The following is a 25571-nucleotide window of genomic DNA, read 5'->3' as shown; positions in this document are numbered from 1 at the left end:
TCTCTGGTTGACTAATCTACTTAAGACTCAGATATCACTCAGCAGGGAAGTGTAACAAAACCTTCTTAACCAGGACCTTCCTTTACAAGGCATCCAGCTCTTGATCTAGTTCTATCTCAAAGTAGGCACAAAAAATGCTAGGACAGGAACTTAGAGGGGTGTTGTTGATTTAGACTATCTCTTGGATACACACAAATGCTTACCACAAGGGTGGAAGACTGATGGTTCTAACTCTTGGATGATGCAGAAGCTTTTAATAAATCCAGATTCCTGTATGACAGCTTCCCCAGAGGGCCACAATACAGCTTTAGGGTTGCAAACAAGATAGGCTCTCAGTTTTCCAACCAGATAGAGCCCAGTTTTGCATGCCCATCTGGACCTATGGGAGTGAAAAAGAGTAGGATTTGTTTATGGGTTTCAAGGAAACTGGCAGAAGGCAAAACAGATATTTTTGTCCTTTTCCATTTGTACTTCTTCTATCACTTCTGAGGCAAGACTCTTACCATAGACAAGCTTTACTCTGGACAAGTGAATCGCTTTCCTCTGGCACTGCAGCTTTTGTTGTTATTGCCAAAGGCAATGATAGTTTCATTCATTTGTCTTTGTTGTGCCAGACACTATGCTCTGCAAGAGGGGTATTGACCTGAGTAAGACCAGCATCTTGCTATGAAGGGGGAGGGAAGGGCATTATCTGGCCTGGACTATTGCAGACACCTTTTAACTGCTCTCTGCTTCCCATCCCCACTCTCTTATCCCATTTTCCACAAAGCTACAGTAATCATCCTGATAAAATATAACTTAGGTCATTGCTCTGTTCAAAACTGTCAGGGATTCTAATCTCCCTCCTCATGAAAGCTAAGTCCCTATAGTGGCCTATGGACTCGCACAGTGAGGACCTCTGTTTCTTCTCAGATGTCATCCACGATACAGGCTGTCTCCTTCCCTTCGTCAGCCACATGCATCTTTTCTGTTTGGTAAACTCACCAAGCATTGACCTACCAGAGGACCATTGCACTTGCACTTCCCACTACCTGAATTTCTTTTCCTCTACATCCTTGAGTGTGGCACTTTCTTCTCAAAAGTTCACCCTATAAGAGGGACCTTCCCCCTTCATCCTATAAATAGCTTCCCTTACCTTATCTAAGGTATTCAGTTATTCATTGCCTCTACCTATCTCCACCTATTAAAAATATATGATTCAAGAAGGCACTTATTGGATACTCATATATACTTTTTTTTTTAAAAAATGGAATTTCCACAAAATAAAGCACTTAGTAGCCTATCACATCTCCATGGAATGTATCTATAATAAAATGTTTTACAGTTTAGCATTCTGGGGAGTACATTGGAACTGTACTTAGCTGTAATTTCTGAAATCTAGATTTCTTCCCTCCTAAACACTTCCCAATATTTGTTAAACTCTGGTCCTTCAGCATCTTGAATCATCCCTGGTTGCTAAGGAATATGAATGGGATTTCATGAATACATCTGCAAGCTCTGTAAACATTCAGGCTAGTTACTCAATGGACATGGGAGATCTGATCATTTAGAGACTGAATGTTGTTTCCTAACATTTTTCCTAACCTGGTACCTCTTTTCCACTCTCACAAATGCTTTAACTTCTTTGCTTCTTTTATGATTGCCCTTCATACTTCCCTCATTTGTTCATTATGTAGAATGAGTGATTGAAATAAAAGGAGAAGTCAGATGGCTGTGACTTTGGTGTTCTATCTGTTGTATGATCACATTTCCTCTAGGTTTCTTGCCTCTGTTCATCTTCTTACTTCATCTTCATCCTTGAGTTAAGACCCAGCTCTGCCACTTTCCTCTCTCTGATGTTTGCAAATGATTAACTAAGCTCTTTTCATTCATCTCATATAAGGCAGTAATCAAAATCATCTCTCTTTGGAAAGTTGCCAGGTTTACCTGACTTGATACATGTAATGTGCTTGAAATGGTGGCTGGCTCATGGTGTCCAATCAATAAATGTTAGTTATTATTGCCATAGTTCTAAAGTGTTTGCCCTTGATCCTCATCATCCTATCCTCTTTCCTGCTTATTCATTTAAAATATCCCTCAATTCAAGACTTACCTGTATTGTTTCTGTAGTGACTTCATCTTTTTTTTTTTATTCTAAAATTTTTTTATTAGGATATATCTGTTGTATGGGAGGAGGTTCATAGTGACAATTCTGATTAATCTTATATAGTACATTATTTACATTGCCCCCATCATCTCTCCTTCTCAACCCCTTCCCCATCCCACTCAAAGCAATTGCAAGAGGTTTTTTAGTTCTCTTTAATAGGTATATGAAGTTCATCAACCATATGCTATCATCTTAATCGCCTTTCTTCACCGTCTCCCCTCTCACTAGTACCTGCCCTCCCTGCTGCACACATTGTGCCTATTTTACAGTCCTGGTTCATAATTAATATTTGAGTTGACATTTGAAGGGGTGTCTCAATGTGTGCTCACTGTGGGTGTGCTTTACTTTGGTTTGTTCAATCCCTTCAAATACTTTCCCTTATCCCTTTACCTCCTACCGGCTGTTTTTCAACAGTTTTCAATACACATCCTTATTTCTTCTACTTTCCCATCGTATGGTATGAGATATTACTGATACTCTTTCTCTTTTCCTTTCCCTCTTTTCCCAGTTTCCATAGAGTAGTTCCACTGTTAACAAACATGTTTTACAACTGAGTTTGTATAATATCATGCTTGTTTGTGTGTGTATGTTTATCATTGGATCCATCTTCCACATATGAGAGAAAACATGTGTCTTTTGTGTTTCTGATTCTGGCTAACCACTTAACATGATGTCCTCTAATTGCATACATTTACCTTCAAACTCCATGTCATTATTCCTTGTGGCTTAGTAATACTCCATTGTGTACATATACCACAATTTCACGATCCATTCATCAGTTGTAGGACATATGGGTTGTTTCTAGAGCTTGGCTATTGTGAATAGTGCTGTGATGAACATCAGTGTACAGGTGTCTCTACTGTTTTCCTGTTTTACATTCTTTTGGGTAGAGGCCCAAGAGCAGTATCACTGGATCATATGGCTGTTCTGTCTCTAGTTTTTTGAGATATCTCCATGCTGCTTTCCATAGTGGTTGTATAATCTGCATTTCTACCAACAGTGTATGGGGGTTCCTGTTTTGCCACATCTTCACCAGCATTTGTTATTGTTATTCCTCTGGATTATGGCCATTCAAACTGGGATGAGATGAAATCTAAGTGTTGTTTTGATTTGCATCTTTTTTATAACCAGGAAAGTTGAACATTTCTTCTTCCATTTACTGGCCATTTGTACCTCTTCTTTTGGCAATTTCCTGTTTAATTCATGTGCCCATTTCTTCATTAGGGTGCTGATTCTTTAGGGACTGAGTTTTTTGAATTCCCTGTAGATGCTGAATATTAGTTCCTTGTTGGATGAATAGCTGGTAAAGACGTCCTCCCATTCTGTGGGCTGTCTCTTGATTTTCGTGATTGTTTCCTTTGCTATGCAGAAGTTCTGTAGTTTGATGCAGTCACATTTGTTGATTCTTTCTCTTAGATGCTGAGTCTTTTGAGTTCTGTTTAGGAGATCATTCCCTCTACCTATCTGTTCCAATGTATTTCCTATTGCTTCTTTTTTTTTATTGTTTTATTATTAATATGTGCATACAATGCTTGGGTCATTTCTCCCCCCTGACCCCACCCCCTCCCTTACCACCCACTCCGCCCCCTCCCTCTCCCCCGCCACCCCCTCAATACCAGGCAGAAACTATTTTGCCCTTATCTCTAATTTTGTTGAAGAGAGAGTATAAGCAATAAGAGGAAGGACCAAGGGTTTTTGCTAGTTGAGATAAGGATAGCTATACAGGGCATTGACTCACATTGATTTCCTGTGCGTGTGTGTTACCTTCTAGGTTAATTCTTTTTGATCTCACCTTTTCTCTAGTTCCTGGTCCCCTTCTCCTGTTGGCCTCAGTTGCTTTTAAGGTATCTGCTTTAGTTTCTCTGCGTTAAGGCAACAAATGTTAGCTAATTTTTTAGGTGTCTTATCCTATTGCTTCTTGAAGTTGTTTCAAAGTTTCAGGCCTTATATTAAAGTCTTTGATCCACTTCGAATTGATTTTGGTACAGGGTGAAAGACAGGGATCTAGTTTCAGTCTTCTGCATGTGGATATCCAGCTTCCCAGCAGCTTATGTTGAAAGGGTGTCTTTTATCCATCATGGGTTTTTGGCTTCTTTGTTGAAGATCAGTTGGCTATAGATGCGTGGGTTTATGTATGGATCTTCTATTCTGATCCATTGGTCTTCCTGTCTGTTTTTGTGCCAATACCATGCTGTTTTTATTGTTATGGCTCTGTAGTATAGTTTGAAGTTGGGTATTATGATGCCTCCGGCTTTGGACTTTTTGTTCAGAATTGTTTTGGCAAACATATGTGTTTCCATATGTATTTCACAATTACTTTTTCTATTTCTGTGAAGACTGTAACTGGAATTTGATAGGGATTATGTTAAACATGTAGATTGCTTTGGGTAGTATGGCCACTTCACAACTGTTAATTCTACCAATCCATGAGCTGGGAAGGTTTTTCCATCTTCTGGTATCTTCTTTGGTTTCTCTCCAGTGGTTTATAGTTTTCATTAAAAAGATCATTGGTTTCTTTTGTTAAACTTATTCCAAGGTACTTTATTGTTTTTGAGGCTATTGTAAATGGGATTGTTTCCCTGATTTCTTTTTCAGACTGTGCGTTGTTGGTATATAGAAAAACTACTGATTTCTGTATGTTAACTTTGTATCCTGTTACTTAGTTGAAAGAGTTTGATTTCTAGTAGTTTTTTGGGGTCTCTTAGGTATAGGATCATGTCATCTGGAAATAGGGATAGTTTGACTTCTTGCTTCCCTATTGAATCCCTTTTATTTCTTGCTCTTGTCTGGTTAAGAATTCCCAAACTACATTGAATAGGAGTGGAGAAAGCGGAGAGCCCTGTCTCATTCCTGACTTTAAGGGGAATGGTTTCAGTTGTTCTCCATTTAGCATGATGTTTACTCTAGGTTTGTTGTATATAACCTTTATTATGTTGAGGAACCTTCTATTCCTAATTTCTTTAGAGAGTTTATCATGAAAGCGTGTTGGATCTTGTCAAAGGCTTTTTTCTACATCTATTGAGAGGATCATGTGGCTTTTGACCTTGCTTCTGTTTACATACTGCATTAAGTTTATGGATTTATGTATGTTGAACCATCCTTGCATCCCTGTAATGAAACCAACTTGGTAATGGTGCATGGTCTCTTTGATGTGTTTGATGTGTTGTTGAATTCTGTTTGCCAATATTTTGTTGAGAATCTTTGCATCTATATTCATTAAAGATACTGGTCTATAATTCTCTTTTCTGATTATGTCTTTATTGGGTTTTGGAATGAGTGTAATGCTGGCTTCACTGAATTAGTTTGGTAGTGTTCCTTCCCTTTCTATTTCCTGGAAAAGTTTGAGGAGTATTGGTGTTAGTTCTTCTTTAAAGGTTTGGTAAAATTTGGTTGTGAATCCATCAGGTCCTGGTCTCTGCTTTATAGGGAGACTATCATGCTCCAATTTTATTGCATGTAATAGGACTATTTAGGTGGTTAATATCTTCTTGGTTCAATTTTATTTGGTTATATGCATCTAGGAATTTATCCATTTCATCTAGATTTTCCAGTTTACTGGAAAAAAAAGTACTCTCTAATAATTCTCTGGATTTTGTTGGTATTTGTGGTTATGTCCCCTTTTTCATTTCTGATTTTATTAATTTGGGTGTTCTCTTTCCTCTGTTTTGTCATGTTGGCTAAGGGTTTGTCAGTCTTGTTAATCTTTTCAAAGAGCCAACTTTTTGTTTCATTGATTCTTTGTAGTTTGTTTGGTTTTGATTTCATTAATCTTGGCCCTGATCTTTGTTATTTCTTTCCATTCGCTGGTTTGTGGTTTGTTCTTGTTTTTCTAGGAGCTTACAGTGCATCATTAGATTGTTTAGTTGAGAGGTCTCTGTTTTTTGAATGTAGGCACTTATAGCTATAAACTTTTCCCTTAGCACAGCCTTTGCTGTGTCCCACAGATTCTGTTATGTTATGTTTTCATTTTCATTAGATTCTAGGAACTTTTTGAATTCTTCCCTTATGACTTCAGTCACCCATTGGTTTTTTAGCAGTGTGTTTTTTGGTTTCCACGTGTCTGAATATTTTCTGGGGTTTCTTTTGTTGTTGAGGTCTAGTTTTATTCTGTTGTGATCTGATATGATGCAGGGGGTTATTTTGATTTTCTTGAATTTGTTGAGACTTGCTTTGTGTCCTAAAATATGGTCTATTTTGGAGAAAGTTCCATGAGCTGCATAAAAGAATATGTGTTGCCTAGTTGTTGGTAAAATACTCTGTAGATATCAACCATGTCTATTTGGTCTAATGTGTGGAGTAGCTCTGAAGTTTCTTTGCTGACCTTTTGTCTGGAAGACCTATCTGTTGGTGACAGTGGGGTATTCAGGTCTTCCACTATCACTGTATTAGTGTCTATCTGTGCTCTTAGGACCATTAGAGTTTTTTTTTTTAATGTAAATGGGTGCCCCTGTGTTTGGTGCATATATGTTAAGGACCAATATTTCCTCTTGATGAATTGTTCCTTTCTGATTCATTGTCTCTTCTGATTAACTTTAGTCTGAAGACTATTTTGTCAGATATGAGTATAGCTACTCCTGCCTGTTAATGGGGTCCACTTGCTTGAAGAAATTTTTTCTATACTTTGACTCTAAGCAGTGCTTATTTTTTTCTGTCAGATGACTCTCTTGTAAGCAACATATGGTTAGTCTTGTTTTTTAAATCCAGTTTGCTATTCTGTTTCTCTTGATTAGGGCATTGAGGCCATTTACATTCAGTGTTGTTGTTGTGAGATGCCTGTTGTTTCCAATTATTTTTCTTTCCCTGTTGTTTAGTTTTACCTATTCCTTGTTTACTGGTCTGCTTGCTCAAAAGGGTTTATTCTTTCTTGAGTCCTCCTGTCTCACTCTAGTTTCTTCTTCTATATGTAAAAGTCCTTTATCTTCTGTAGTGCTGGCTTGGTGGTTACAAATTCCTTTAGTTTTTCTTTGTTATGGAAGGTTTTAGTTTCTCCTTCAATTAAGAAGGACAGTTTTGCTGGGTAGACTAGTCTAGGTTGACAGTTGTTTTCTTTCAGGGCCTGAATTATATCTTTCCATGACCTTTTTGCATTTAGAGTTTGAGATGAGAAATCTGCTGTTATTCTAGTGGGTTTGCCTTTATATGCGACTTGTCTTTTCTCTTTTGTGGCTTTCAGAATTCTTTCTTTGTTTTGGGTGCTGAGTGTTTTTATTATGTTGTGTCTGGGGGTGTTTCTTTTTTGGTCCTGCAGTTTGGTATTCTGTAAGCTTTATGCACCTGGGTAACTTTCTTTCTTGAGGTTAGGGAAGCTTTCAGCTATTATGCTATTGAACAGGGTGTTAATGCCTTTAGTTTATGTCTCCTCTCCTTGTTCTACACCCATGATTTGTAATTTTGGTCTTTTCATGGTATCCCAGATAGCTTTCATGTTCCATTCTTATTTTCTTAGCATTCTTTTGTGGTCTTTTACTGTTTGGTCTAATTCCTCTACTTTGTCTTCTGTTCCTTATACTCTGTTTTCAACTTGCTCCACTCTGATCAACAAGCTTTCAATTGTGATATTTATTTGAGATATTGAGTTGTTTATTTCAGATTGATTATTTTTCAGGGTTTCCATATCTTTATTGATTTCCCCTTTTATATCTTGGATAGTCTTCTTGATTTCATTTATCTGTTTGTATTTTCTTTGAGTTCATTTAATTATTCATGTCCTCTTTGAGGTCAAATACTAGCTTTTGTGTTTCTTCTTTGAGGTCGTTAATCATTTTTACTATTTTTTTTTGAATTTATTATTTGATAGCTCTTCTTCTATGTAGGTGTCTGGATCCTTAGTGGTGGAATTGGCTTTTGATGGAGAGCACTTGTCTTGCTATTTCATTCTGTGCTGAGATCTATGCATCTGGAGTTGTTTTTGGTTATGGTTTCAATCTCTTGTGCCCCTGTAACTGGTGTTTTGTGTCTTTTTTTTCTCCTGGAGCTCCAGCAGTGTTCCTCAGAGAAGGATATGCTGAATATGTTACCGCTTGCAGAGTTCTTGTTGTGGCGCTGGTTGCCTCCTTTCTCCCCTCAGTGAGGGGGCTGGAGTTCCTGCTCTTTGATGGTAGGGAAAGGGGAGCATGACTGTGCACTGTGGGGGGCAGGCCTCCTAGTGCCAGCAGAGTAGCAGATTGCCACTCTGTGGAGGAGCTGAGATTCCTTGGGAAGCACTGGGCTTCTGTGTACCTTGGGGGATCAGGGCTTCTGGTGCTGCCTGCAGAAGGCTATAGCTTTCCTCTTCTCAGTGGGGAATCTGGTGTTCTTGCTCTTTGATGGGGGTATAAGGGCTCTTGCTGTCAGGGACAGTGGGGAGTGTTGGGCCTCTGTGCTCTATGGGGATGGAAGCCTCCTGGCACCAGCAGATTAGCAAGGTCTGGAGCCTGGGGTTCCCTTGGGTGTGTGGTGGCAGGCTCCTGGCACTGTGTAGCAAGTTGAGTGTACCCGTGGGGCAGCAAGGCCAGCAGGCTTGAATTGTCTGGTGCTCACCAGACAGCAAAGGCCCTGGGGTCTACTTGCATTGGGGAATGGGCTGTCAGGAGCCATGGCAGCTGCTGCAGGCACTGGAGAACAAAGTCTGTGGGTAGCAGGAGTTTTGGGGCCCAATTTCCTGCACGGGCTTTAGGAAGCACAGTCCTGTGGTGCTGCTGCTGGCTTAGGAGAACAAAGTCTGCAGGCAGCGGGAGTTCCCTTGCCTGATCTCCCACATGGGCTTCAGGGAACTTAGTTCTATGGCACTGTTGCAGGGGAAACAGAGCCTCCTGCCTTGTGCCTTATGTTACCCATGGCAGATCCTATATTAGGGGTGAGGGTGGAGCTCCGACTTCCTGTGTGTGCCAGGAAGCTGGACTTACCTTCCAGTAAAGGATCCTGGAGCTATGCAGGCGACTGCAGGGGCAGGGGATCGGGAGTTCCCATTCTCCCTGTGGTTAGTTCCTTCTCTATTTGTGGACTCAGAAAGGGCTTTGCTTCTTGCTGGTTATGGGACTCCTGGGTGCCATTTGGGGTCCTCTGATCTTCCTTTTTCAGGGTAGTTGGTCACCACTGGGCTGTAGGAATGTCAGCAGTCCTCCATCTTGCCCCCTCCCTTGAGACTTAATCTTTTTTGTGTTTCCTTTTGATTAAAGCCCCTTATTTTATTTGTAAATAGAGGTGCAAACCAGTGATTACTAAAAATATTCACTACTGCTGTTTTAGTCTGATTTTTTCATATAGATATTCATTATCTATATCATACAGATATATATTCATTATATATATTCATTATATGTAAACTCAGCGTGTGGGTGTTATATTTAATTGATTGTGATTATCTCATTTGGGTCATTCATTCTTGTAAAATGCCAAACACTGAGACTTTGAATTCTGACTTTCAAGTGAAACTAATCTCCCCCTTCTGTTCATCACACAAGGTGGCAGTATTGTACCAAAGGTGTTTAGGAAAAACATTTGCTTCTCTAAAGATTCCAGAGGGAAACCACTTATTCTACTGCATAAGCAGAGATGTATAACCCCAGGGTTAAGACCGTTCACATCAAAATAATATTTATAAGAATCAATGAAATCAATAATTATGAGAATCAATGAAATTCTTGTTTTTTTGATAATCAAATTTTAGCATAATCTTTTAGTAATCAAGGGCTCTTGATAAGTGGCACAAACCTTCAGTAATGTCCTCTTCATTTGAGTTATGTAACACAGTGTTTGGGATTACATAAGCAATCTCTCATGTAGATTGTCTTTAGAAATTGGCTGTGTTTTGAAAACTGGTTCACTCAGGAAGCTAAGAATAGCAAAATTAATCCAAATGCTAATAGAAGCATTGGAAGGAACAAAACTTCACTTCATCAAATGTAATAACAACTTGCAGTTACTTTAATTTTTGAAGTAAACAAATGTTAAGAATTCTGTAAACTATATAAATTTGTTTGGGCTTCATTTATTTGGGTTATTAGTGAATTTATTTCTTTTTTAAATTATTGTTAGCTTGATGAAAGAATATGATTACAAGTAATATCAAACCTTATTTCCTTAAGATCCCTTAATGTTGGGTCAGATATGGTGGTATATGTTTGTAATCCCAGCTACTCAGGAGGCAGATATAGGAGGATCGTGGTTTCAGACCAGTCCAGCAAAAGCTAAAGACACTATCTGAACAATAAACTAAAAAACAAAAGGACTGGTATGTGGCTCAAGGGGTTGAACACTTGCCTAGCAAGCCAGAGGCTCCAGGTTCCACCCCCAGTCCCCCCTCCCTCCCACAAAGTTAATGTTTCTAGTGCTTGATGGTTGGATACAATGAAAGGTATTTATTAAATATGTTCTGGATGTTGTGATGTGCCCTGAAGACTCATTGCTAAACAAAAGGGAATAAGAGGAACTGAAAGAGCACAGGAGATGTACCCATCTCAGGGTGGGGGAAGGAAGGGAAGTTGTTCAGAGAGGGCTTCCTAGAACTTAAGGATGAGCAAATGACCATGTGTTTTAATAATCTTGTCAGAAGTCCTAGTAGCTCTAAAGTTTAAAGACAAGTTGAGCAATAATCTTATCTAAAAGAAATTAAAAATATTAGGATGCAAAAAACAAGGTTAGTTGCAATCCACCTTACATGGGCGCATGATTCTAGAAAAACTTGTACTTTGATAAATAAGTTACTGCTTGTTCAAAATGATGAGTTTGGGTATAAATAGTAATTTGGAACTGAAATCTATGAAAAGAGTAGAGATGCATAACAGAAAATAAATCGTTATAGATAGAAAGAAATCATGACAGATATGCTTTGCTACAACTTTGTCCTCTCACAGTCTCATTAGGAGTGCTATAAGAATCACTCTAGCAACAAAGTATTGCTATAATAAAGGTTACAAAATTCTAAAAGGTGCAATGGGGACCTTTCAGCTTACTATAAAGTTTGGCAAACAAATGTCTTTAGTCTCAGAAAATTACACACACACACACACACACACACACACACACACATCAGGGAGTCCCTTGGGAGAAAGAGGTTTTGTCGTTGTGTTTGAGAAGATTCAGTGATCTTAAGTGTTGAGAGGGTAGAACGTAGCTATTCCCTATGGCTGCCTTTGGAGGAAATGTAAAGGTGCTGTGCTGAGAACTCCTGAGTATATTCTCAAGTATATATTCAAGTATGCTTGAAGAGAAGTGGGTGTTCTGAGGGCACAAAGCTTGCTGAAGTGCTTTCAGCCAGAAGCAGAGGTCAGGGACACTAGTATCTCCGGCCCCTGAGTTAGGAAACAAAGCAGATTGACTGTCTAGGACACCTTGAGATGATCCTAAAGATGAATAAGTGTTTACGGCTGTTTGTGCACTGTTGGTGGGGATTTAAAGAATTTGTGGTGACTCCTGTGAGAGGGGCAATCCTTTGAGATGAGCATATTAAAACAAAAAACAAAACAACTTTCCCCCAAAGAGCAATAGCAAGAAACCAAGATAAAACAACCCATTTTAGCAGTCCAGTCAGGAGAATCACACTCACATTTGAAAACCACTGGGATATAAGGGAAAAAAAGATTTGCTAGGATCTCAGCAATAACCACACCTCACAGAAACTGGAACTTCAGTCATATACTTGACATTTCTTCAGTAACTTGCTGTCTTTTTAGCAACAGGAGTTAATTCCATTCACTTGAATGCTCCACCATAAAAGAGATTTAGACTTTTGTTAGAAATTGAAGATGGACTTTGATGCTTTTAGATGGCATGTAGCCCCAGGAATCCCCACACTAACTCTGCCAATTACTCCTATTCCATGAAAAGATCAACAGTGAGGTGGGGTGTGATGTGTTACTCTCTTAAAACCAAAAGCAGTACTCAGAGCTCCGCTACAAGCTGGGTTGGAGCATGCAGTAAATCTAGGCAAAGTACATCCACCCAATCTGTCATTCTGTCCATGGTAGATACTAGCAATTGCTTCTGTGATATCAATTCTCTATTCGTCGTTATCAATAGAACCCTTGTGCTCATTAGGTATGTCAATGTTATCAAATAAAAATAAACTGCATTCCCCATCTGTTTTCCAACTCTCTGCAATGGTTGATGACATATAAGAAGTAATTGGAAGGCTGGTGAAGTGGCTCAAGTGGTAAGAGCACCTGCCTAGCAAGCATGAGGCCCTGAGTTCAAGCCCCATTACCACCAAAAAGAAAAAAAAAAGAAGCAATTGGATGGGATTTTTTCTATTATCCTATTGCTGTACTGGGGATACACTGTGACATTTATAAAAGTTCTTACAACATATACAGCTGAGTTCATCCCCTCTGGCTGGGATTTCTTAGAAAGCGCTTATCTTTCTTTCTGTATCTGTTCTTACTTGTTATGCTTGGACTCCAACTATGAGGGAAAAGCTGAGTCTCATAGCTCTTGACCTGAAATCTTCAAGCAGCTAAAATCATACCAGCAACTATTCCCCACCAGGTTTTTCCTTACATGATAAAGTGAAACTCTTTACGTCCTTAAGTCACAACGTTTGGGTGACTACCACTGGAAGCTACATGCGATTACTGACTGATCCAATCTAGAATCTATGCCTTGGGACTAGAATGTTTGAGAATGGAGGTGGGGGAGAAGGAAAAGGATAGTAGGAGAAACAGAGGGAGAGGGATCTTATTTCCCCAGGTGTTTGGAGAAGGTGAGGAAGAAGATATTACTTGTCTGCAAGAAGGATCCTGAATCTGTTTGTCCACCTAGCATGTGAAACCAGGTAGTGGAATGAAGAGGTCAGCTTGTCAAGATTTGCTTGTCACGACGAGGTAGAAAACAGAAATTATAAGAGAGGAAGCAAAAGGCAGGATGTCTTTACTTCTGTATTTTAGGGCATATCATTTTTACCACATAAAACTGCCACAGTGATGTGAGCAGAGTGGCACTACAATGGGAGAGGAGGTTAAGAATTCTCTGTTGCTGAAATTTCTATTTCTGCTTCTTTGTTTTTTCATTTGGTTCCTGTTACTAACTAATCCTGCTTCCAATTATCTCTGAGTCTTACATTAGTAAAGAGAATCAGCTGGGTGCTGGTGGCTCACACCTGTAATCCTGCTACTCAGGAGGCAGAGATCAGAAGGATCACAGTCCAAAGCCAGCTGGGGCAAATAATTTTCGAGACCCTGTCTTGAAAAATCCAACACAAAACAGGGCTGGTGGAGTGGCTCAGGTAGTAGAACCCCTGCCTAGCAAATATGAGGCCCTGAGTTCAAACTCTAGTACTACAGAAAGAAAGAAAGAAAATCAGCATGGTCGAATTTTCACCCAGTGTGATACCTCATATCCTGCTGGCCAGTTTAAGGACTGGCTGTCTTTGGATTAGGTGCCCATCCCTAGTTCAGTCAGCTTTGATACCATCATGGAATCCTGTGATTAGGAACATAAATAAGATCACTTTTCTCAGCAGGGCCTGTGGGTAGGGACTCCTTTAGAAAGAGTTCTAAACCTGTTTTTAAGTTTCATTTTGTCCTGAAAACAAGCTAAGGGAGAGGAGGATTTAAGTAAGACCGTGGATGATAACCAACAATGTTCTGTTACTCTCTAACAGGATGTAGCGTAGAAAGCTAAGGGAACATTGTGTAGCCCTCGTTCTTTGAGGGCTCTCTACCTAATCAACATGGGAGTTCAAGCTGTGTCCAGATGGAGATAGTGTGCCTTGGTGAAGGAAGTACATGGGACGGGGGGAGGAGACAAAGCCAGAGAAGAGGGAAAAAAATGGAAGGTACCATGTATGGCAGTGAGACATTGTCAATCAATGTAAAATAGTTACTGTATCTTTTCATACTTTTTCCCCTGGGGCGTGGTACTTCCCTGAAGCATAATTATTGGATGTCCATTACAGGAAAAAAATTTCTGTGGAATTTAGTGTTTTATGGTGAAAAAAATCACGTAAATCTGAATACTATTATCCTTATTGCCATATCTTCCTTCCTTTCTCCCTCCCTCCCTCCCTCTCCCCTCCTTTCCTTCCTTCCTTCTTCTCTTCCTCCCTCTCTTTTTTCCTTTCTTCTTTTTATTTTCTGAGAGTCTTGCTATGTAATGCAAAGTAGCCTGGAAGTTGGAATTGTCATGCCTCAGGCTCCTGAGTGCTGGGTTTACAAGTGACTGCCACTTAGCCCAGTTTACTGCCACATTTTTCATAATTCAAAATAGTGATAGAAATTACTTATTCTTGTCCAATGATCTTGAACTAAAATTGAGTTTCCAAGAGAATGCATTATGTGCTTACCCATATGCTACCACATACCTCCTAGGATACATGTTTCCTGAGCTAAAATGTATAATTCCGTGAAGGTGCCCAATAATTCAGAGGGATTTTGTGAGGTTTTGGAGGTACAACAATTGCATGTAATTATAAAAGCCAGAAAAATACAGGTAATAGGAGGATAATTTGTTGCTCATATGATAAGTTGAGGTGGCTAAAAATTTTCGGTGGGGATATTTATTTATACTAGATAAAGGGAGACAATGAGAGTGTGTCCCAGTAGGGCTAGTGGGGACCATTTGGTTACATGGCACAGAAACTCACAGAAATTGGCCAAAAGTAGGGGTGGGTTGGTGATGGTGGTGGCTGTGATGATGATGGTGGCAAGGTAAAATTAGTGTTTTGATAAAGAAACAGAAGATTCATGTGATATTAAGTTATATATCAGCTTTCATAGAAATTGGACAAATGATGGCAGTTAGTCTCTCTACTTTTCCTTCTTTGGGCTTTATACTAGTCTGTTGTTACTTGGTAAAGCAAAACACCTGAGGTAAGTTTCAGTTTTGGAGGCTGAAAGTCCAAACATCATGGCCCTGGCTCTGTGTCACACCATGGCAGATGGCATCATGGCAAGAGCATGTGTAAGAAATCACATGGTGAGACAGAAAGACAAAGACCAGGGAGTGGCTAGTCTTTCTCACTGGAACTAAGAAGGGTCCCACAAGAACTGTATAAATTCCTGTCAAAAGCAACACTTCCAACAATCTACTGATGTCCCACTAGTCTCCATCTCTTAAAGGTCCCATGGATTCCTAACATTATGTGTTGGAGACCAAGCCTTCAATATATGAACCCTTGAGGAGAAAACTATATTCAAACCATATTAAGTTTACTTATTTCTGCTACTCTATGTATGTTTTGTTCCATTTTCATTTGAGCAAAAAAATACTTATTAAAACTCTTTAATTTCTGCCTCAATAACATGATATGATCCCATAGACCTAGTGCTCAGTGAAATATGACTCAGACACGGTCTCTCAAATCTGAATTTCTAGAAAGGAGAATACAATTGGTAAGGTTGGGTTATCTGTCCAGTACTAGTCCAAACTGCTGTGATCAGAGAGTTGGAGTGTCCAGTGGTGGTCTAATCAGCTGTGATCAGAGGGTTGGAATTATGTTGAGTTGCCCTTGCAGGAGTGGGCTGTGTAAGTGTCATCTCATCATGAGGAAATGATGGGAGCTTCTATAAAAGGTTTGAGTTTAAGGGGAAGTAGCCATGTCTGAGTAAGGTGGGTAGAATTTGTTAATTGATAAGGTTTGAGGATTCTATTTTGGAGACTTGGTGATGAGTGAACTTAAAGTTTAGAGTTTGTTGAATGAAGAAACAAACATTTAGTCTGAAAAGCAGTTATCTAGGTTCACTGACTTCAGATTTTATGAGCATTGAATTACTAGATTGAAATAAATTAGTATGAGCTCATCTCTGCTACTATTTCAGTGACCTTTAGAAGCTAATTTTTCTTAGTTTCTGTTTCCTCATTTATAGGTGGGGAATAAAAGTATCTGCTCTATCGCACAGGATTATTGAGATCAAATAAATGATACAGATTAGTGTTCTGAAAACTGCAAAGCATCATACAGATGCAAAGTTTTATTGCTAGTATGAATATTATTGCCAGTTACTCTTTCCTTGAACTCACACCTGTATGTACATGTGCTCTGTGTGTGTGGGCAGAGGTGGGGAAGAATGAAAGACAGTGCTGAATAGTAGATATTTCACAAGAGAAGGAAATGCTGTAATGATCTGTGTATGTTTCTCCTCTTACCTTCCTCTAAATATTTCTGGGCAGAGAAATTTCTCCTACTCCAACCAACTCCTTTATCTCCCCTTCCAGGCAGCCTGTGATGTGAAGGGCTTACATGTGGAACAAAATAAGGAATGCTGCAATAAAAAGGTACAATCTAAAGTTTGTAGGCTACAGAAACTGAGCAATCATTATCATAGGTAGAGGGTAGAAGGTGCTGCTGGAATGTGCTTGTGCTGTGATGTTGAATGGGTGTGAGAGAGGGGTGGGGAGGGAGCCATGTAGTATACAGCAATGACATAGGTCTGGTACTCTCTACTGGCTTGTAGAATAAGTTCAGTGTAGGATATACTGACTGTTTGTCACTTGTGTATCCCACCAGAGCATAGACAAGATGGTTTTTGATGGAAGTGACCACCTCCTTCCAGTCTAGTCTAGTGAACCTCTCCTCCTTCCCCTCCCTTCTCCCCCCTCTCCTTCCTCCCCCTCGCCTTCCTCCTCCTCTTTCTTCTCTCCCTCCTTCTTCTCCTCTTCCTCCTCCTTATTCTCCTTCTCTACTATTTTTAATTAGCATACGTTAGTAGTACAAGGGGGTTTCACTGTGATATTTCCATACATGTACACAGTGTTACTTTGAACAAATTCACACCCTCTATTATATTCCCTTAACTCTCACTGCTGTCTGCTTTTCAAACAGCATTGGTGGGTTTTATTATGCTACCTTCATATATATATATATGTTTCGATATTTCCCCTCCACCCTCCTGCTGATCCACCCAGAGAGTCCCTCTTTTACACTGATGTCCTGTCATCATCATCATCATTGTCATCATCTTCATTTTAAGGTGTAGATTCCATATATGAATGAAAAGTGCATTATTTGGCTTTTTTGAGCTTGGCTTATCTCATTCAACATGATGACCTCCAGTTCCAGATACGTCTCCTGATATCCTCAAGGTCAGAGAAGCCCCTTTCATCAGGCAGCAAACCAATCAAGGCACCCCAGTGTTTGTACCTTGGTCTGGCCTGAATCTTTTTTAATCCAAGGACTTGGAGCTAAACTTTTACACTACTGTCATTGGTAGCATCATAGATGTTGGTATGCATTGCAGGGCTGTGTGCAAAGTAGGTGCTTCATCTTTTTAAATTTTTACACAGTAATGACCACCTGCCATGATCAGAAACCTGATATAGGGTAGAGTGGGAGGTTCACATAGCTGAAGGAACCTGGGATTGGGAATGCAGGGTCTGGTCTCCAGTACCAGCTGTGGCAGAGCATCGTACTCAGAATAATTGTGACTAATATATCCTGTATATATGTAACACCAAGTGGTTTACTTGTATTATTTTGTTTACTTTATATATTTGTTGGATAGGAGCCACTTTTATCTTCATCTAAGGTAAGGAAACAGAGGTTTACTTGCCTGGGATCTCCCAGCTTTGGATTCAGATCTGGATCTTTTAGTCAGCAACCACAGAAACCTCACCACATTGCTAGCTTTCACTTCTGTAAAAGAGAGGCCACATTTGGTGATCTTTAAAGTTCCACTGGGGTAACTTTGCCCCATGGTCTCAGGAGCCAGGAGGATTGGCATTCGGGTGGCAGTTTAGATACTTGCTGCCTAAGGGTCATTAAGAATATCAATAAGGTGAAGTAGTACAAAGTCTTGGGACCCAAGACTCCTCTCCTAGCTCTGAATTTTTTGATCCTATGATGCCAAAGGTATCCAAATACTCCTCAATGCTGGGCTGCAGACTTTGCTGATTCCTGACATTTTCTTATTTCACAGTGATTGGTAAAATGAGAAAAACAAGGATAAGGATGTGAACTTTTCAAAAAGAGAAACTGATTCTGCCTTGATTGTTCAAGTCTATGTCCACTTTGACATGACCAACACAAGAGATGGTGATTTTATTTTTCCAGATGATATACACAGCTCATGAATTCACATCTTTTAGCCCAAGTATTCCCTGATTTTCCACTGGCTTATAAGAGAAAATGTCCAGAAATAGCAGTGGTGAAACAGGGCTTTAAATATTATGTGTGGTAAAAGAGCGGTTTTTATTTTTTTTTAAATTGAGTATGCCACAGACTGAGACTTTTGTAAAATTAAAAATAAGTTACTGGAAAGACAAAATTAAAAATCAAGGATATATAAATATAATCTCCATTTTAAAATTGTTAGGTCCAAAAGAGATCAAATTATTGTTATGCTTTGTAATAAAATCTTCTCAACACTTATCTCTAATTTCTGTTCTTATTTCTTTGGGGACTGGCAAGCACAGGTTCAGGGATCATACTTGGGATGGCATGTGAGGAGGACTCTGTCCAACCTTGGGAGGGTCCTGATAAAGCAGGGTTCTTACCCTGGGGTTACTGGAAGTCATTTAGAACCCAGTGAACTTGGAAAGGGGAAATATTCACATATTTTTTCTTTTCTAACCTCTAATTAAAAATTAGCATCTCTTTTTCAGTACAAATTTAGGCTATAAACCATTGTAGAGTGAGCAGTACATATGACTTCCATCCAAGAGAGGTCATATTACCTACATATCCTATGTTTAAGATAATATTGAAAGATTGTTCATGCTTACCACTATTTTGAAACTCCAATATCTATTATACCAGTTGCTACATTGTTAGTTAACATATTAATATTATTATATTAATAATATGTTATTATTATTGCAATTTAAAAATAGTCCAGTAACTGTATTTTAATATAACTGGTTCCCTTTCTATCACTATTTATTTTATTGCATGCACTTAAAGACATAATTCTAAGCACATCCATAGTAGAAAGAAGATTGCCAAATGGTCCCCATAACACAAACAAGCTTAAGGACACCTTTTGTATGGCAAGAAAAGAATAAAATGATTTTGAAAACATTTTCAAAACAATTTCCTTCAATCACAGATCAGCAGATTATGTTATAGTATGTTAATGGGCTCCTGAGAGATCAGAGTTCTTTGAGAGTATCAGGGCATTTGTTTTTTTGCTCCTTTTTGTCTACAAATTGAGTCAACTCTGTGTTCTCTTACCAGACTTATTGACTGACTGTCCTCATAGCTAAAGAGACATGCAGTGGCTAGAAGAGATCGAGTGCAGGGTGGCTTCTTGCTCTAAGATGGTAGGGATGTTCCTCTTAGAGAAAGACCGTGATTACTAATTAACTAACAATTCTAATCTTGGGAGGGAAAGCTGGGCAGTGACTTGCACTTGAAATCCATTAGCATTTTCATGGTAGATCAGTAAACAGTGACCAGAGCTCAGGTTGCTTTCTGGCATTATGCTCCTCTTCTTTTATTGCTAGACTGTTCCTCAGAGCCAGCAGGATCAGTTGCAGGAAGAAACAAGGTATGTTCATGAACTGCATATTCACTTATGGCTGCAGGGGTGTGTGTGTGTGTGTGTGTGTGTCCACGCGCGCACGTGTGGTGCAAATGTGTTTGAATTTGTGTTGATCCTTTTTGATCAAAATGCCCTTGTGAATTTATTTATTTATTTGTGTTTACTTGTTTTTATTTTTTTAATATATATATTTTTTCTTTTATTATTCATATGTGCATACAAGGCCTGGGTCATTTCTCCCCCCTGTCCCCACCCCCTCCCTTGCCACCCACTCCGCCCCCTCCCTCTCCCAATACCCAGCAGAAACTATTTTGCCCTTATTTCTAATTTTGTTGTAGAGAGAGTATAAGCAAGAATTTATTATGGACAAAAATAGGCAACAAAAATTAGGCAAGCACATGCAGAAAACAAAATTCAACTCATTATCTTTTCTGTTTGTGTGTGTGTGTTCATGTCATGTTTGTTTTCTTCTGGATGTAGGCTGGATCTGCAAGCCTGATTGTAGCTAAATCTATGTGTTCATGGGTGTCCCTGATGAAGAATAAAGAATTGTTTAATATTCAGGGTGAGGTACCAGGTGGATTATTTTTTCTGATGCTGGAAATGAGGTGGGGGAAGTGAGGAAAAGTAGTAAGAGTTTGGGAGTGAGACTGGAACCTTTGGGGACATTTCTTCTGAAAGGATGTGGAGCTGTGATGCTGTGATTAAGAAGTGCTAATTAAAGACTCAGTTATTGTTAGGAACTGAGGAATCTGCTACCATCCTTAGGGGTTTGGTGCCTCTATTGGTCAAAAACAGAAGTATTTTAGGGAGCAGTGTCAGGGTTGGTGGGGGGAGCTGGGGATTAGGATAAGCATATGACATTGTATGTAGTGTAGGGTAGGAGAGATTTCATATGGAATCTGGAGGGGGATCATGAAGGGAAAGATGAGTACATTGAGTAGTAATTATGTGTGAGATAGAATGGAAAGGCCTAGAAGAAGAGGGAAAGGCAATTGGATATTTTGGCCCCTCCCTAGAAAAGTTGAGTGCTTATTAGTTGGTAGAGTCTAGCTAGGCACCTGTGGGCATTTCTTTTCTGACTGATCACTGAGGTAGGAGTGAGAGTTACTACTGGGGAAAGGAAGAGGGGTCAAGATCAATCCATGGGTCTCACTGGGCAAGGCTACCAGTATATCCTGATACAGAGTATGATCCGTAGTTTTGATGTACTCTGAGAATCCTGTTTGCTGGTCTGGTTTCAGGGTGTGGGACAGTGAGTGCCTGTGAAGTGGACAGGAAGGGTGTGGGAGGGAAAGGCCTTTGGTCTGCTCTGCTGTGTGTAGATCCTGGCTCTGTCAGGACCAAATGAAGTGGAATGACACTCCACTCTGTATTCCAAATTTAAGAGCTTATCATTAGTTCATGCACGTTTTCACAAGATGCCCATGGTTTTGATCAGTCATTCCTTCACAAATGAATTTCAATGAACTAATAAAATTACTTTACAAATCTTTTCATAAACATGGGATAGTAAGACCAAAAAGAGGATTTTCCACTTAAAATTTGTTTCTGTGGAATATGATGAGGAAGATAAACCCTTATACATCTTGGACTTGGGGCCACAGAAGGATATAGTTGTCTTCAAGAGATGACCACTTTGCGGTTCAGATGGGGTTAAATTTTTTTTCCTAAAGTCAAGCAGCAGGGTAGGGTCAGAGATGACTCTTAGGTCTCTGAAGTTTGGATATGATCAGACTTGCAGAATAAACGTTAGTTATTCTCCCCCTTATTCTCCAACTGACTGGGAGACAATGGACCAAACTACTAAATATTGTTCAATATTTTTGAGGAATAGCCATGCTTTCTGGGGTCTTCTTTGCAAGTGTTCTTGATCCTCATAAAATGAACCCTCTCTTTTCCACTAGATTTCTTTCCTTGTGGTATCAAAAAACTTTCCCAAAGGATGGCTCTCCACATATGAATCAAACACTGGTTATAATTCAGAGAAGAAGACTATCCAGTTTATACAAATTAATTTGCATGTGCTTTTAATAATTGGGATGTTCAAATTATGAAGGTTTGTCTCTGCTCTTTTCCAAAATAACTATAATAGTACTGGGAAAATGAGCTTGGCCAATTATCATGTAATCATATAATTTAAGAAGAAAAATTGCAGTCGAGTTTGCATGATTTATGTCCAATAATAATTCTTACCTTTTCAGTGAGATTTTCCCTGACCAATCTTTTGATGTAGCAGTCCTCAACTCCCCATCCTGCGTGTTATCTCCTGTTTTGTTTTTCTCCACAGCCCTTATACAGACTAACGTGTTATATGTTTTGTTTGTTGTCTCTTTTCTATCTATAAGAACATAAGTCCTATAAGGGCAGGGTTTTTTGAAATTTGTTTTGCTCATTGTTGCATAACCAACTTCTGGAAGAATGCTTGCACTTTTGTAGGAGCTTAATAAAAAAATTGATGAATGAACAAATAAACTACAAGCAGATTTCCCTTTCATCCAAAGACAACTTTGATAACCTGATGATGAATGAATCTGAGAAAGGAGGCACATCAGTAGCTTGTGTTATGGCCATAAATTTAAGGTGAATTGGCACTGCAGGTGCTTTAAGAACATTTTAATTCTCTCAGCTGCTATAGCGATGGAAACATAGCAGAAGTTTTGTTTCCATAAGCTTTTTAGACTAACAGTTATCTTTGGATACAGGTGTCTCCTCACCCCTATCTTCTTTAATTTTGAAACATTAATTATGTGTGGATATATATTTTCTGCATTTGTGTCACATAGTAAGAGATGGTATAATATCAGCCTCAAGAGTGATGGCTTTGTGTTTAGGTTGCCTGACTTGAGTCCTGCCTCTGTTACTGATGAGATCTGGACCTTGGGCAACCTAGTCTCTATAAGGTTCAGTTAATTCATTTGTAAAGTGGTCAGTTGGTTGTGAGGCAAATGTAATAATGCATGTAAGTGCTTCGCCTCATACTGTGTGCATTCCCGCTCCTTGGTTAATGGGCTAGATGCTATGTGATAAAACCGCAATCTCACAAGCAGCCTATGCTGCATACACTTGGGCACTGCAGTGGAGAACAGAGTAATGGTTGAAAGCTTTAGCAGTGGAGTCCAAAGTACAGGTGTTCAAATTGTGACTCTGCTCCTTATCAGTTGTACGCCATCAGGCAGGTTATTCGACCTTGCTGGGAGCACGGGGATACTAGCGGTAACTCACTTGGTCTTGTTATGCGAATTGAATGTGACAAATTATGGAAACCTCTTAGCACATCTGCTCAATCATCATTAACTACGATTACCATTAGCATTAAAACTGCTTAATTACATGTTTATCAAAGAAAAAGAATAGTCAAAGATTGATAACAGATTACGAAGCAGCAGCTTTTAAAAGCAGTTAATACTATTTAAATTAATTCCTTTTTAAAATTTGCTTTTTTGTTTGTTTGAGATAGGATCTCCCTATGTAAGCTCCAGCTGGTTTCTCCTGCTTCAGCCTTCCAAGTTGGGATTAGAGGTATGCCCCACCATGACTAGCTGCTGTTATTCTTTCTTTTTATTTTGTGGTGCTAGGGATGGAACTCCTGATCTTGTGCTTGTTAGGCAAGCATTCTACCACTGAACTACATCCAGTCCTTAGGTTGTTTTCTTTTTTTTCTGTTTCCAGAGAGGAGGGAAATTTTATTCCCTTTTTTAGAGGTGAGAAGGCCTTTCTGCTTTTTCTTTCATGACTTCATTTGAGCCCCTCCAAAAGGGAAGGAATGCCTAACTAGTTAGAGCCCAGGACATTTGACTGGACTCTGTTCTTAGCAGAACTCTGTTCTTAGCTGAACTGGTGCCTGGGTTCTTATGGTAGTTCTATGGTTAACTATGCCCTTTCTGATAAGTCAGGGTCTATCCTCAAACCTGGCGTGGGGATTACGGTTGGATGCAGTAGGAAGCCTCTATTGAGAATCTATTTTCAGTTCCAAGAATGAGAAGGACACAGAATAACACCTGTGGCATATACTCATGTTACAACTGTTGTTCAAAAAGGCAACATCAGTGACTCCTACAACCTAGCTCCCAAAAGTACGGCAGGGCTCAGAGAAAGCACGGCATCCCATTTTTCAATGTATGTACATATATACAATATATTTATTTTTGTGTTGGTAGAGATTAAATCTAGGGTCTCACACATGTGATGCAAGTGCTCTACCACTGAGTTATACCCTCTATGGACTGTGAGTTACAGCCCACAGCCGCTAAGTGTTCATCAAAGAGGCTGTGACCTGAAATCATTAGGGACATCTTCATCTTCTCATTTTACAGTAGAGTCATAGCTCTCACTTTACTAGTTCTCAAAGTTTATGGTTCCCTTTTTACATACAGGCACAAACACTTTTTAAACATAAATACTTAAATCAGGAGAAATCAGATGGACAGATAAATTTAGGAAGCCAAGAGTATGGAAGAAAAGGCTAGTCATCAGATACTACAAAAGATCGTCTGAATTTCTCTGTCCATTCAGTTTGCCGTATCATCCCAAATATCCCGTTACATGGTTCACAACGTCTTCCTTTGGGACTCTGAAACAATCGGTTGCCATACTTGTTATTAAGATGGGTTCTGCCATCTCTACTTTGGCCCTCAGGTTAGACTCACACAGAGGAGCTGGCCCAGGAGCTTTCTTTTTCTTTAATTCATCTCTGCTAGTCTCATATTGATTCTTGATACCAAGGGTTCCTCCATTATGAAGCTGTTTTGCTAATGTCTTGGTAATTTTTATTCTGCTCCACTTGGATGACTGAGAGCTGTTTTTATGGTTCTTTTCTTTCCTTAGAACATGTGAGATCAATGCTGTTATTTCTGGCTCTGTCTCCCGAGGCAGCTGATCGCTTCCACTTCCCATTTTTCTCCCCTGCTCTTCCTTTTTTTTCTTCTCTCTTCTTCTTCAGGCTTACCCTACATTCTCAGTAGAGTCCAAGGGAGTTCTGGATGTTTGGGGGGCAACTTTCCCTCCTGTTCTGATTTTCAACTTGAATATATCCTTCATGGCACCAAAGAGAGGCAATGTCAGCCTTTTAGCTTTGTTTTCCACATCTGTAGCCTTGCTTTCAGTCTTTCTTAGTTCTGGAATCTCTGCTGGCTTTAAAATTTTTATTAATCTTTTAAGTCTCTGTTATCCTTTCCTCAGTTCAGAAATTCTCAGGTAAGGAAATGGCGATGTAGTTCAGTGGTAGAATGCTTGCCTAGTATGCATGTGTCCTTTGGTTCAATCCCTAGCATTGCAACAACCACCCTCTCATCAAGCAGAAAACAAAAAACAGTATTGCAAGTTTAACTAGGTGTAGGGTGCGTGTTTGCATTTCCAGCGAACTTGAAGCCAGCCTGAGATACATAAAGAGTTCAAGGCCAGCCAAGGCCAGCCTGAGCTGCATAGTAAAAACCTGTCTCAAAAAACCTAAGGAATATAGCTCAGTGGCAGAGCACTTGCCAAGCATGGACAAGGCTCTGCATTTGATTACCAGCAACACACACACATACACACACACGTTCTTAGGTGAATTTTTTCCTAGGATACATTGTCTGATGTGTCTGATTTCATTTCTCACCTAACTGTTTCTAAAGAATCCTGAGATGGGGACTCAGAAAGAGCTTTGCCTGACATCTTGAGCCTCTCAAAAAATTTCAGAGAGTTCCTTTTAAGCATCATTTAACTTTGTAACCAGTGATTAAAAGGTCCCTAGCCTCTCACCCACCTTTCTAGCCTCATTCATTCAGGTCAGATGTTCCTCTCAACCAGGCCAGTCTGATTAAGAAATGCATCAACATCACTGTCAGAGAATTCTTTACCTTCCCAGTTCTTGGCTTTCCTTTTCTGAGATATTTCTTCCTGCCACAGCAATCCTAAAGTATCCAGGATCCCACAAACTTCCAGCTAGTACTACATCATTGCTTTTTTTTCCTTTCCTGGGCAAATGACTTAGCACCAGTTGATTCTCAGTTGAATATGCACCGGTAATCTCATCCTGCACAGTAAACGCT

The 25571-nt window shown here is 39.5% G+C and overlaps 1 protein-coding gene across 3 annotated transcripts in view; it reads left to right on the top strand.

Annotated features, from left to right (window-relative positions):
- The first annotated feature begins 16216 nt into the window (after positions 1–16216).
- LOC109695405 (maltase-glucoamylase-like) overlaps positions 16217–25571 on the top strand; it is a 174437-nt gene continuing 165082 nt past the window's right edge. Inside the window, exons 1-2 of one of the 3 annotated variants that reach the window (XM_074061719.1) lie at positions 16319–16336; positions 19502–19545. The gene's annotated coding sequence lies outside the window, so the exon portion shown is untranslated. Of the gene's footprint in view, positions 16337–19501; positions 19546–22999; positions 23062–25571 lie in introns of those variants that run through there. The other 2 variants (XM_074061718.1, XM_074061721.1) reach the window with 2 other exon arrangements.

Source organism: Castor canadensis, chromosome 2 (genome assembly GCF_047511655.1).
Source record: "Castor canadensis chromosome 2, mCasCan1.hap1v2, whole genome shotgun sequence".
Taxonomy (NCBI): domain Eukaryota; kingdom Metazoa; phylum Chordata; class Mammalia; order Rodentia; family Castoridae; genus Castor; species Castor canadensis.
Note: the sequence above shows the minus strand (reverse complement) of the source record. Positions and strands in the feature narration are given on the sequence as shown.